Below are 14,673 nucleotides of genomic sequence, written 5' to 3' on the forward strand. Positions count from 1 at the left end.
CATTAAACGAGTATTACAATCATTTAATATTTATCTTTAATATACTTTATATATATATATATATATATATATATATATATATATATATATATATATATATATATATATATATATATATATATATTTTAAATAATAATTATTATAATATCCTATTTTTATTTTATTAATTTTTAATAACAACAACACATAATACTTCAAATTATATTTCGAATTATTCTTAATATATACATACACACATATCTATTTACAATTAATTGTTCGTGAATCGTCGAGAACGGTCGATGGTCAATTGAACAGTTCAAAATTTTTGAGACTCAACCTAACAGACTTTGCTTATCGTGTCGAAATCATATAAAGATTAAGTTTAAATTTGGTCGGAAATTTCCGGGTCGTCACAAACAATAACAAAATGATGAAACTTATGCAATTCTTAATGGGATTAAATGTTGTTTATATGCCAATAAGAAGTAATATTCTATTAAGAGATCCATTACCGGATGTGAAAGTTGCATATGCTATAATTTCAAGAGAGGAATCACATAGAATTAATTCTTTAAAAGATTCAAGTTTAAAATCACAAAGTTCAGCTTTTGTGGCTCAAGGCCCAAATAAAACAAGTTCTAATACTGTGTCCAATTTCAACAACAACAAAGGTCCTAATCCAAACTTAAAGTGTAAAAAGTGTAATAAAATTGGCCACACAATTGAAAGGTGCTTTGAAATTGTTGGATATCCACCAAATTTCAGAAAGAATTTTAATAATAACAGAAACCAAAATAATTACAATAATTTCATAAATACATCCAACAATAATTATGCTTCTAATGAAACCAACATTAACACTTATTCTCCTATCTCTTTTTCACAAGAGCAAATGCTCAAGCTTCTATGTCTCATCAATGATACTTCTATTCCTGCTTCTACAAGTGCTATGTCCAATATTGAAGATACTTTCTTTAACACAAGTGTTAAATTCAATTTAAATTTCGATAAATTCTTTAACTCTAATCTATCTCAGTCAAAACCCATTCAAAATGGATGGATTATTGACTCAGGTACTAATCAACACATGACTACAACTAGTAATGGTTTAAGTGATGTTGTTGATATTTCTGGCTTAAAACTTACTGTGGAGCATCCTAATGGTACTCATGCACTTATCAAAGGGATTGGTAATCTTGTGTTAAACAAGTTTATCACCTTATTTGATGTACTAATTATCCCAAAGTATTGTGAAAGCCTTATGTCTGTGTGTAAACTGTCAAAAGATAATAAACTCACTGTAAGTTTTAATGAATCCACATGTTATGTTCAGGACTTGAAGGATAAGATAATAAAAGGGACTGGTAAAGAAGAAGGTGAGTTATATATTTTTGATAACAAAATGCATCTAAACAATAACAATATTCAGTGTAATGTGAGTACACATTCTGCTTCTTGCAAACTCTGGCATTCCAGATTAGGTCATCCATCTGTCAAGTTCTTTTTATTCTTAAACATAAACTCAATATTAAAGATAAAATAAATTATGAACCTTGTTAAATTTGTTTTAAAGCAAAACAAAGCAGAAGTTCTTTTTTAAATAGTGAACATAAAACAGCAAATCTAGGTGATTTAATTCATTTGGATTTGTAGGGTCCTTTTAAAATCCAGTCAAGAAAAGGTTTTAAATATTTTCTAACAGTGGTTGATGATTATTCTAGAGCTGCTTGGCTTTTCTTAATTAAAAGTAAAGAAGATGTTTGTGAAAATGTGATCAATTTTGTTCAACTAGTTGAAACTCAATTCAATATAAAGGTGAAAATGTTTAGAAGTGATAATGGTATAGAGTTTGTAAATCAAAAAATGAACAATTATACAAACAGCAAAGGTATAATACATCAAACCACATGTTCTTATACACCGCAACAAAATGGTGTTGTGGAAAGGAAATATAGGAACTTGCTAAATGTAGCAAGATCTCTTATGTTTCAGGGGGGGGGGGGGGGTTACCCTTAAACATGTGGTCTGAATGTGTATTAACAGCTTGTTGTCTTATCAACAGGACTTCTTCTTCCGTGCTTAATGGAAAGTCTCCTTATGAGTTAGTTTTTAAAACTAAAACTAGTCTCTCCCATTTGAGATGTTTTGGTTGTCTATGCTTTTATGTTTCTCTTATTCATGTTGATAAGTTTAACAGCAGGTCAATAAAATGTGTTTTAATTGGTTTTTCAAATGTCAAAAGGGGTTATAAACTTTATAACCTTGAGGCTAAAACTGTTTTCTTTTCTAGAGATGTCAAATTTTATGAAACTGTTTTTTCCTTTAAAATTAAAAATGTCTCAGTCTGGTTCTTTTCAAAATGAACATGATTTTCAGTCTTCTTCTTATAATCAAACTGAGTCCTCTTTTAATTCTGAAAATGATTTAAATCAATTAAACTTTTTTGATGAAATTTTCAAAACTTCTAATTTCACTTCAAGTCCCAATGATGAGGGGAGAGCAATAGATGTATGTGATGGCAGTAGTGATAGTTCTCATGAAAATGAGAATAGTCCTACAGCAACACATCTTAAAGATAATACTTCATATCCTGAGGGCACAAATATTGTTTCAATTAATACTGATGATGATCCAACTTTAAGGAGATCAACCAGAAGCACTGTTTTTTCCAAAGAAATATGATGATTTTGTCATAGATGGAAAGGTTAAGTTTGGTATTGAAATAGTTGTTAACTATGCAAACTTAAAACCTGAAAATTTCTGCTTTGTTTCTAATCTGAACAAGAATCTTGAACCTAAATCATATGAACAAGCTTGTAATGATCCAAAATGGGTTGAAGCAATGAATCTTGAAATAGAAGCATTAAACAGAAATAATACTTCGGAGATTATTGATCTTCCTGCTAATAGAAAATCTATTGGGTGTAAATGGGTATACAGAGTTAAATATAAATCTAATGGTGAGGTTGAAAGATACAAAGCTAGGCTTGTAGCTAAAGGTTTCAGTCAAAAAGAAGTAATAGATTATGAAAAAACATTTGTCCAGTAGTAAAGCATGTTACAGTTAGATGTTGTATTACAATTGCTCTTCAAAATGATTGGCCTTTGCATCATTTAGACATTAATAATGATTTTCTATATGGTGATTTAAAAGAAGAAATCTACATGACCTTACCAAAAGGATATTATTCTGACTCTGGTAATTCAAAAGTGTGCAAGTTAACCAAATCATTATATGGTTTAAAGCAAGCTCCAAGACAATGGAATGCTAAGCTTAATTCTGCTTTAATTGAACATGGATTTGAACAGAGTAAATCTGATTATTCTTTGTATGTTAAAAGTCAAAATAACTTGTTCATTGCTCTTCTTGTTTATGTGGATGGTATTGTGATAGTTAAAAAACAGTTTGGTTGAGATAAATAGTTTTAAAACTTTTTATAGACCAAATTTTTAATTAAAAGATCTTGGAGAATTAAAGTATTTTTTAGGAATTAAAATTCTTAAGTCAGATCATGGTCCGTGTCTTTCACAAAGAAAGTATTGTATTAAGCTTTTAAATGACTATGGCTTACTTGGTTGTAAACCAATTGATACACCAATTGAGTCTAACACTTGTATAAATTGTGAGCCTAATGAAAAGGATACATTACTTTCAAATATAACTGAGTATCAAAAACTTGTTGGTAGACTTATTTATCTGATTCTAACCAGACTTGATATAGCTTTTGTTGTACATGTACTTAGTCAATACATGCATGCTCCTCTTCAGTAACATTTTAAACTTGCATTCAGAACTTTGAGATTTTTGGAAAATGCTCCTGAAAAAGGAATTGACTTTGTTAAGTCAGATAAGTTTTCTCTTCATGCCTTTTGTGATTTTGATTGGGGTAAGTGCAGGCTTAATAGATCTGTAACATGTTATCTTGTTTATTTTTGTGATACTTTGGTTTCATGTAAAAGCAAAAAACAATCAGTTGTGTCAAGGTCTTCTGCTGAAGCAGAGTATAGAGCTATGGCAGTAACTGTTTGTGAAATTATTCGGATAAAAAATCTGTTTTTAGACTTTAATATTAAATTTAACTTTCCAGTTGAAATGTTTTGTGATAATAGTTTTGCAATTCAAATATCAGGTAATCACGTGTTTCATGAAAAAAAACCACACATTTTGACATTGATTTACATTTCTTAAGAGATAAAATTTCAACTGAATTATTCAAGTTACTAAAATACATTCTTCACAAAATTTAAGTGACATTCTCACAAAAGGGTTACGTATAAGTTAACATCAACAGTTGACAAATAGCTGATGTCAAGAACCCTAACTATTTTAAGGGTCATAACGTATCCAGGTTTATCAATCAAAGAATCGAGAAAACATATGGAAGAAGTAACCCATGAACATCTATGTGGTTCAGGTGAACACTTTTCATAAGCTATCAAGTTTAACAACCTGGTCTTGGTGGAACTGTTCACCGACATTTAAGAAAGTTTTATGGCTGTTGTTGTTGGGATTTGGTGAAGAATGAAAAACAGGAAAGAACATTGGTTAGATTGAAATTTAATTATACTTGTGGACAAGTTTACTTGTGAATCAAGATTCCAATCTTTAATTATACTTGTGGACAAGTTTACTTGTGAATCAAGATTCCAATCTTTGTAAAGTTTTGTGTTTAAGTAGAAAACTTAAAGGGTTTAAGTTCTATACTTCACTATAAATACACTCATAATCTCATCAACTTTATGCACCAAGTTAATAACAAAAAAAAACTTTGGTTTGCGCCCTAGGCTAAACATTATTCCATGTGATAGAAAATCGGATACCTATATCTATTTGAATTATTATTATTTTTTATTATTTTTTTTTTATTTATTTTTCCTTTAATTCATGCATTCTTTTCAGGTTTACTTTTTGGTGTAATGCTGGTGTACCTAAATGAACTCTTGTAGTTGATACTTCAACACTCATGCTTCCGTAATCCTAGTGCTCTTCACTTTGTCTCTTAAATTTAATTTCTCTACCAACTCCTCGATAAAATTATTAAGTACTGTTTCCTTTATAATTTCATTTTAGAACTATATATATATCGTACTACACTACTACGTAGTATTCCATTGATATTCATTATGTTGCCGTATGACTCATGTGAGCATCAATGGTATACCTATATTGTGTAGTGTTGTACTATTGTTGAATTTCAATAGTGTGATTTATTTAATTATTCTAATATATAATAAATAAACGGTAGAACCAATTGTTATCGCACTATTAAATTGATGCTCAATTCTTTGACTGAGAATTGATGCGGTAGTTGTGGTACATTGGTGTTTATATGGAAACTTTGGGTAATATTGAGTTGCACATAATAATAATAATCATTATTGTTATAAATTAGTTGTTTATAACAACATTCAGTATTCTAATTTAACTACAACTTTCTTTGATTATTGGGTGTATAGATTAAAAGGATAGAAAGAATATAAACACTTCATATAAGTATATAGAAAAATGGTGCATTTTACAATGCTAATACATGAGTTATTTATACTACAAAATTGGCATCCATTTTATGACTTCTTGTACATGTATATATTATTATAATGTCATCCATTTATGACTTTTTGTACATATACATATATATACATATATGTATATATTATTATAACACTCCCCCTTGGATGTCAATTTTTATTTCATTGGAGATCAACTACAAGTTACTGTCTCGTTAAAAACCTTGGCAAAAAAAAAAACCCAGTGGGATAAAAACTTTAGCTAAAGAAAAAAGAGTGCAGCATATAGTTGACTCCCCCTCAAGTAGACATTGCTGAGCTGTTACATCTTTTGAACTTACCTCATGCCAATATTGTGAACATGCGTTCTGAAAATAGCAGGTGAAAGTGATTTGGTGAAAAGATCGGCAGAGTTTTTGATGGATTGAACATATCTCGTTTCAATCTGGTTGTCCTTAATGAGGTCTTGAGTGTATGAGAAGAATCTAGGAGGTATGTGTTTTGTTCAGTCACTTTTGATATACCCTTCTTTCATTTGTGCTATGCAAGCTGCATTATCTTCATAGATAGTTGTTGGACTTTTATCGCGTTCTAGTCCACAAGAATAAGTAATGAGTTGTGTCATTGATCTCAACCAAAAATATTTCCGAGTAGCTTCATGTAATGCAATCACTTCGGCATGATTTGATGATGTTGCAACAAGTGTTTGTTTTTTAGAACGCCATGATATTGCGGTACCTCTATTTAGGAATAAATATCCATTTTGAGATTTAGCTTTATGTGGATCAGATAAATAATCTGCATCTGCATAACCAACCAAATCTAGTTTTGATTCATTAGAATAAAATAATTCTAAATCAGTAGTTTCTCAAAGGTATCGAAATATGTATTTGATCCCATTCCAATGTCTTTTGGTAGGAGCAGGGTTGAACTTTGCCAACAAATTAACTGCAAAAGAAATGTCAGGTCTTGTACAATTTGTAAGATACATAAGAGCTTCAATTGCACTAAGATATGGTACTTCTGGTCCAAGAATATCTTCATGATCTTCACATGGACGAAATGGATCAGCTTCAACATTGAGTGATCTAACAACCATAGGAGTACTTAATGGTTTTGCATTGTCCATATTGAAACGTTTCAAAATCTTTTCAGTATATGTTGTTTGATGTACAAGTAAACCATTAGGAATATGCTCAATTTGTAAACCACAGCAATACTTGGTTTTCCCGAGATCTTTCATTTCAAATTCTTTCTTTAGAAGTTGAATGGCTTCATGGATCTCTTTATTTGTACCTATGATGTTAAGATCATTAACATAAACAGCTATGATCACATATCCGGATGTTGTTTTCTTAATGAAAACACATGGGCAAATAAGATTATTGGTATACCCTTTGCTTATCAAGTAATCACTTAATCGTTTATACCACATGCGACCCGATTGTTTCAACCCATATAAAGACATTTGTGATTCAATGGAATATTTCTTTTGGTTTTGCATTAGATGTTTCTGATACCTTAAACCCTTCATGGATATTCATGTATATATCACTATCAAGTGATTCATTTAAATAAGTAGTAATAACATCCATGAGATGCATTTCTAAATTTTTAGAAACTATTAGGCTGAATAAGTATCTAAAAGTAATTGCATCCATAATAGGAGAATAAGTTTTTCTCATAATCCATTCATGGTATTTGATAGAAATCTTGAATTACGAGTCTAGCTTTATCTTGTAACTTTATTTTTCTCATTTCTTTTACGGATAAAAATTCATTTTTTTATCTCATACGTTTCACATCTTTAAAAGTGATAACGATTGATCCGAAATTTTTTTTTTATTGAGCTATTCAAATTCAGCTCGTATTGCTCTTTTCCAATGATCCCAATCGTGTCTATTTTTCCATGACAGATTTTGGTTCTGGATCATCATCATCATGCAACATTATATGAAAATATCTCATCAAGATTTTTCATGTCATTTCGATTCCATAATATATATATATATATATATATATATATATATATATATATATATATATATATATAATTGATTGCAATTTCCGTATTGACATCATCAATCTCCTCTGCAGAATGAGTATTGATTTGTGGTTCTTCTTGAACACTTTCTTTTACCTCATTATCAGCTGATTTTCTTTTTCGAGGATTTTTATCCTTGGAACCAATTGGTCTCTCACGTTTCTGGTGTGGCAAAGACTCATGAGTGACATTATTGCCAGCTTTTAGAATTTCAATTCTAGCTGAAGCATTTACTGCTAGTATATATGATTTAGTCACTCCTTTTTGTATCTGTAAATACATCAGGTAATTTATTTGCAAGTTCTTGCATATATATTATTTTTGAACTTTCTTTTCGCATTCTTTTGTGCGATGATCTAGATACATTAATTTATGTTCACATCATGAAACATCTTTTTCTTTATTTTTCATTTCTCCCCCTAATATAGGGAACAATTTTTTATTATAATGACAATTAGCAAAATGTGCTGTAAAAACATCACCCGTTATAGGTTCAATATATCTTATAATTGAAGATGTTTCATATTTAATATATATATCCCCATCCTCCTTTGAGGACCCATTTTAGTGCGTTGTGGTTGTGCAACTAGAACATATACTGCACAATCAAATGTTCTAATGGTGGGAAATATTTGGCTCTCGGCTAAAATCAAGTTGTAGGAGAGAATATTTATGAGTTGCACTTTGTCTAATGTGAAATAATATCGCAGCATGTAAATTTTCATGCCCCATATATATATCACCTTGAATTCTTTCAAGAAACATTGGTGATTTTTTCTCAATGTGTTTTTCATTAATCAACATATGTGCTTTTCATTAATCACTATATGTGTTTTTCATTAATCACCATATGTGCTTTTCCATTAATCACCATATATGCTTTTTCATTAATCACCATATGTGCTTTTCATTAATCACCATATGTGCTTTTTCATTAATCACCATATGTGCTTTTCATTAATCACCATATGTGCTTTTTCATTAATCACCATATGCGTTTTTCATCATATATCATTTTTACCATATGCGCTTTTAATCATATGTGCTGCGCTTTTTATCATATGCGCTTTTCATCATATGCGCTTTTCATCATATGCACTTTTCATTAATATGCGCTTTTCATCATATGCGCTTTTCATCATATGCGCTTTCCATTAATCATCATATGAGCTTTTCATCATATGTGCTTTTCATCATATGTGCTTTTCATTATATGCGCTTTTCATCATATGTGCCTTTCATTAATCATCATATGTGCTTCTGGTACATTTGTATAATGTAAACCAGGACTAAGCCTTGGTAGTTTTTTCAACCACATGATTCTTATCAGTGATGCTTAGATATTTTTCATTTTCTGTTATCATTGACTGATAATCATATCCATTATGATATATATAAGAGAAACTTAACAAATTTCTCTTTGATTTTTGGGAGAAAACAAGGCTTTATTTATCAGAAAATTTGTTCCATTTGGTAACATGAATTTTTGCCTTTCCCATTCCTTTTATTAAGTTTTCAGGACCTGATATAGTATTTATAATTCCTTCATTTGATTTAAATCAATGAAATATTTCTTAGATTTAATCATAGTGTGTATGTTACCACTATCTGCAATACATAGGTCTTTACCATTTAATTGATGTTGTATTTCAGCAGGATTCATACTAAAACTTCAAATAAGATAAGTAAATAATGAGTTATATTTCAGCAAGATAATCAAATTATATTGCCTGCAAACAAGTTATAATCTGAAGTACATAAAAGATAACACTTAATAAACATATGCGTTATGGTCTAAAACCATTTATTTATGAGTGATACATAACAAGCTAGGCATCTTAGAAAATTCAAACCATTCAAGTCTCAAGGTAGCTTAGGGTTTATTTAATCAAGATTTTTCAACAGATTCACTCTCGTTTTCTTTTCTTTGGGGACTTATTTGTAGAGCTAAACAAAATGTTCATGTATTCAAGAAATACTAGACTGATGATCCACGTTACCAGATCATTAATAAGAATCTCCGGGATTCTTATAAGAGCGTCTAATAACATCTTCAATTTTATTCTTTCATGGATCACCATTATTTCTTGATAATTAATATCGTATCTATCTTTGAGTATTTTCCATAATACACTTGGATCTTCGATCATATAATATGCAGATTCTAAGGACTCATCAATATGTTTGCTAAGAAAAATACTTGCTATTGCTTTCTCTTGTTCGGAACAATTGTTATTTTCATTCAGGGTTTCTAAAATACCGATTGATTCGAGATGTTTTTCTACATTCATAACCCAAGTTAAGTAGTTGTTCTCTCTTGATTCTAAAGGAGCAAATTTAAGTCTTTCTCAAATTCGACAATTTCTATTATCAAAAAGATGAACAACATAAATCATAATCATAATCAACTTCTATTCATAGACAAATAATAAAATAAAATTAGAATCATTTTAAATTCATAAGTAGCAAACAACAGAATAAAGGCATGATTACAAATGATAAAACCACAAGAGCAGGATAGAATATAGGTTCACCCGGTGGTATATTAGCAACAATGATGATAGTTAGTATGACCAATACAATAGGAAAAATCATCCTTGTGTGAATCATCTTTACAAAATAACTTTTTGAGAGTGGTAATCTGAGAAAATGAAGATTGATTTGTGAAAATGTGAAAACGAAGATGTCTATTTTATATTTTAAAAATATAGTCGTTGTAACGTCGCCAGTTGACGTTAACAACCGTTATGTATATATGACCGTTGTAACGTCGTTAGTTCACGTTAACGACTGTTATGTACTCACTGTATTAATAATAATTTTAATAAAAGAATTTTATTAGTACAAATACGATTACTATAAATACATTTAGTATAAATACGTTTAGTATAAATATGAAGATTAAGAGAATAAACATATTATGCATAAATAATAAATTTTAAGAATAAACATTAGTATGCATGAAATAAATAATGATTAATTGCATAAGTAATCATAAATGTTAGATAACATAAATATAAATGTTAGTGAAGTTAATAAGAGTTAGATTACAGAAATATAATTCAGGCGGTATAACTGACCATATATAACTTAAATAACATAAATATAAATGTTAGTGAAGTTAATAAAAGTTAGATTACATAAATATAATTCAGGCGGTATAACCGACCATATATAACTTAAATAACATAAATATAAATGTTACTGAAGTTAATAAAAGTTAGATTACAGAAATATAATTCAGGCGGTATAACCGACCATATATAACTTAAATAACATAAATATAAATGTTAGTGAAGTTAATAAAAGTTAGATTACAGAAATATAATTCAGGCGGTATAACCGACCATATATAACTTAAATAACATAAATATAAATGTTAGTGAAGTTAATAAAAGTTAGATTACAGAAATATAATGTTAGTAAACATAAATGATAGTTAGGCGACAGTGTCGACCATATATAATTTAGGTGGCAGAGCCAACCATATAATAAGAACAATTCAAATGCACTAAGAACTTAATAAAAATTAGTAGTTCAAAATGTTAGTAGTCCAAAATTTGATATGTTCAAGTCTGAAAATTATTAATAATTTTATACCTTGATTAGTGACTCGTGATCGTTTGAGATATCCTTTGATTACACTAAGCTCTTCGTGCTGATAACGTGTTATAAATTAGTTGTTTATAACAACATTCAGTATTCTAATTTAACTACAACTTTCTTTGATTATTGGGTGTATAGATTAAAAGGATAGAAAGAATATAAACACTTCATATAAGTATATAGAAAAATGGTGCATTTTACAATGCTAATACATGAGTTATTTATACTACAAAATTGGCATCCATTTTATGACTTCTTGTACATGTATATATTATTATAATGTCATCCATTTATGACTTTTTGTACATATACATATATATACATATATGTATATATTATTATAACAATTATGAAATTGTTTGTTTTTAACCACACACTTGTTCATCTTCCACAATTGCATAACCCGCTCACAACTGCTGTCTAGGAAAAAATCCGGCCTAATCCGTGGGCATGTGCGGTAAAACCCCCTTCCCCCATTGCCCCCGCAACGTGATGTGCGAAAGGCACTCTTGGGTGAAATTCAAATGTAAAGGGGCAACCTTGTGTGCAATGTTGCACCTCACAGGAGTCGAACTCTTAACATCCCGCTAAGAGAGATAGACCACTATAACATGAGTTACAACACAAGGTTATCATTATGAAATTGTTGGTTATAAAATTTGAAGAAAACCAAATAAATTAAACCTTTCAATCGTGTAAATAATTTTGCAATACCATATTTCGACCCTAAACATTGTATTAGGATCACACAAAATATTTATTGGAATAAGACAAATTTGACAACTCAGTATATTCAATAAAAATGTGGAATCAAAAATAAATAATTTAATGTATAGAGTAAATGATGAATAGATTGAATGGTCACCACCTTTTGCTAAAAAGGTACAATAAATGTTTACAACATTTCATGAAAATACACATAGTTTATTGTCACAAGATAAAAGATAAAATAGGTACAGTTTAAGAAATATAATCATTACAATGTATTTTTTTGTATACTTTGTAGCTTTACTTCTATTAGTAACTATATTTTTTTATCTTATATGGATACTTTAAGGTTATGAAAGAACTATACCTCTTTATTCTTAGATATCTAAAAAATAGAATAAAGGATAATAAAATAGGGACGAATGGAGTAGTATATATACAAAGGTTGAAAAGGACGCGAGACGGGACGAAACGGTAGTGACCTCAAAATGTCGCAACGGAAAAAACGGGGCCGAGACGGGGTCGAAACGGATGTTGACTAATGTTGACTTATATATATATATATATATATATATATATATATATATATATATATATATATATATATATATATATATATATATATATATATATATATATAAATATATATATATTTACACATATTTTAGAGCTAAAAAACCTTCGTTGACAAGTTTGTACCTATAATTGCTATTAGCGTTAATATAATACAAAATGGAATACTAAACTAACTCAATTTTGATTGATTTGACCGACTTATGACCGATTTTAACAGAATTTATGACTTTTGACCGGCGTTGACCCAATTTTTTCTGCATTTGACCCGATTTTTGACCGTTGACCAGCTTATAAGAAAACGGGACGGGGTCGAAACGGTTTAGTCACCAAAATGCCGCATCGGGCGTCGCAACGGGCGCAACAGACGCCGTTTACAACAGTGATATATACTGATATAATCTTGCTTTCCAAAGGGAGTAAAAAGTATTTGTAGAAGGTAAGTGGTTATTTAAATTGTACAAATAAGATATGGATGTTCTAATTTCATAAAGACAACTTTTAGTTTTGTCATAAAAAAATTCTTATAAAATCTAAATGTAGTAATAGAAGTGAGTGTAACAAGAATCTTAACTGGAGTTCTTTGACTTCAGATACTTTGTAATTTTCCTTTAGCTTCTGCAATCAAGGTTGTAAAAGACGTGAGATGAGGTCGAGACAGTTGAAACCTTGCAGTGTTGCAATTGACAACCGTGACAGAGTCGAGACGGTCGAAACCTTACAGTGTCACAACAGTCAAGACGAGGTCGAGATAGATGATCAATGTTGACTTTATTTAATTTTTTTTTTTTTGAACGACTAAATTTTATTAAAAGCTACCACCTCGCTAGCGAGAAACTAGAGAGGAGCGCAACGAAACAAAATACAGAGGCTTAGCAAGCCAATCGGTCCAACTTACATTTTGTTTTCCTCTATCGAAAATCCAATTAAAAGAATACATATGAATTAAGTCAAACAACTCATCCTTCTTCATCTTGGACGTGTCAAAGAGAGCGGCATTCCTGAAACTCCATAAAATCCAAATCGAGGCTGCCATGATCACATAGATTCTCGACTTAGAAGTCGAAGAACCTGACCATCCCTGAAACCAAGCAAACAATTCGGCCCAATTATTAAAACTAGGAGATGAATATCTACCCAAATTCTAACTTCCAAAGCTACTTCACATGAAAACAAAAGATGAGATAAAGATTCCACTTGGTACGAACAAATTGGACACCCAATATTATTGATGTCCATTCCTCTAGCTGAAATATTAATTCGGGTTGGCAATCTATCCCACATAACCCTCCATAAAAACACATTTATCTTACGAGGCAAAGCTTTTACCCAAAACGTACTCAATGAGCCCCCCTTAAGAACATAATCATCAATATATCTTCTCGTGTATGCAACATGGAAGTCTCCATCGTTGGAGATCGACCATTGCTAAGAGTCTGCCGAAGTCGTGAGCTGAACAACACCAAGATTCACCACAAGATTATCCAAGTGAGCTGCGGTTCTAGTTCCCATTATGTCACGAAGCCAATGTCAATTCCATGAACCCTCCACCAAACGATCCGCGAGCTTGCAATCTTTGTTGCCCTCTAAGTGAAAAAGACAGTGATATTTTTGTTAAAGAATCATCCTATCTTTCCATTTATCTTTTCAAAATCGAATGCTTTTACCATCACCCACCCGTAACCGCAAGGCATCGTCGGGAAGGGCCCCACTAGTCACAACAATATTGGACCACATACCAGAATGTCGAGTACCACCATCTATCAATGTTGACTTTATATAAATATATTTCAAACATAAATATGTATAATTAAAGATAAATACGTATATTTGATTTCAAATATTTGCCTTTTATTTTAAATAGTTGTCCAATGAAGCACACCACCCGGGTTCAATTCATGGTTTTGCCAAATTGTTCAAAAAGGGGGTCTGACTCGAGGGTGCACATAATGCGTAATTCACCCGGTACCAGGTCTCGCGCTCGGGGGGTTTGATTACCCGAGGTTTTACCTTCTATGAGGGAGCCAATGTGTTCGTTCATAGCAGGGTTTCTTCGCGTATCCAAAAAGAAAAAATAATGTTTATGTTTAAAATATATATTATATCGTTTTTAAAGTTTTTTGACTGTTTTATACCGTTGTTTAATCGTTCACCCTTTTTTTACCCATTTTTTATCCGTCGCGATAGCACACAGGTAAATTTGTTGGGACGCTCGTTCTGACGGCCATCTTGACGTTATTTTACAACAAGCG

This window comes from Rutidosis leptorrhynchoides, chromosome 4 (assembly GCF_046630445.1).
Source record: "Rutidosis leptorrhynchoides isolate AG116_Rl617_1_P2 chromosome 4, CSIRO_AGI_Rlap_v1, whole genome shotgun sequence".
Lineage (NCBI taxonomy): Eukaryota > Viridiplantae > Streptophyta > Magnoliopsida > Asterales > Asteraceae > Rutidosis > Rutidosis leptorrhynchoides.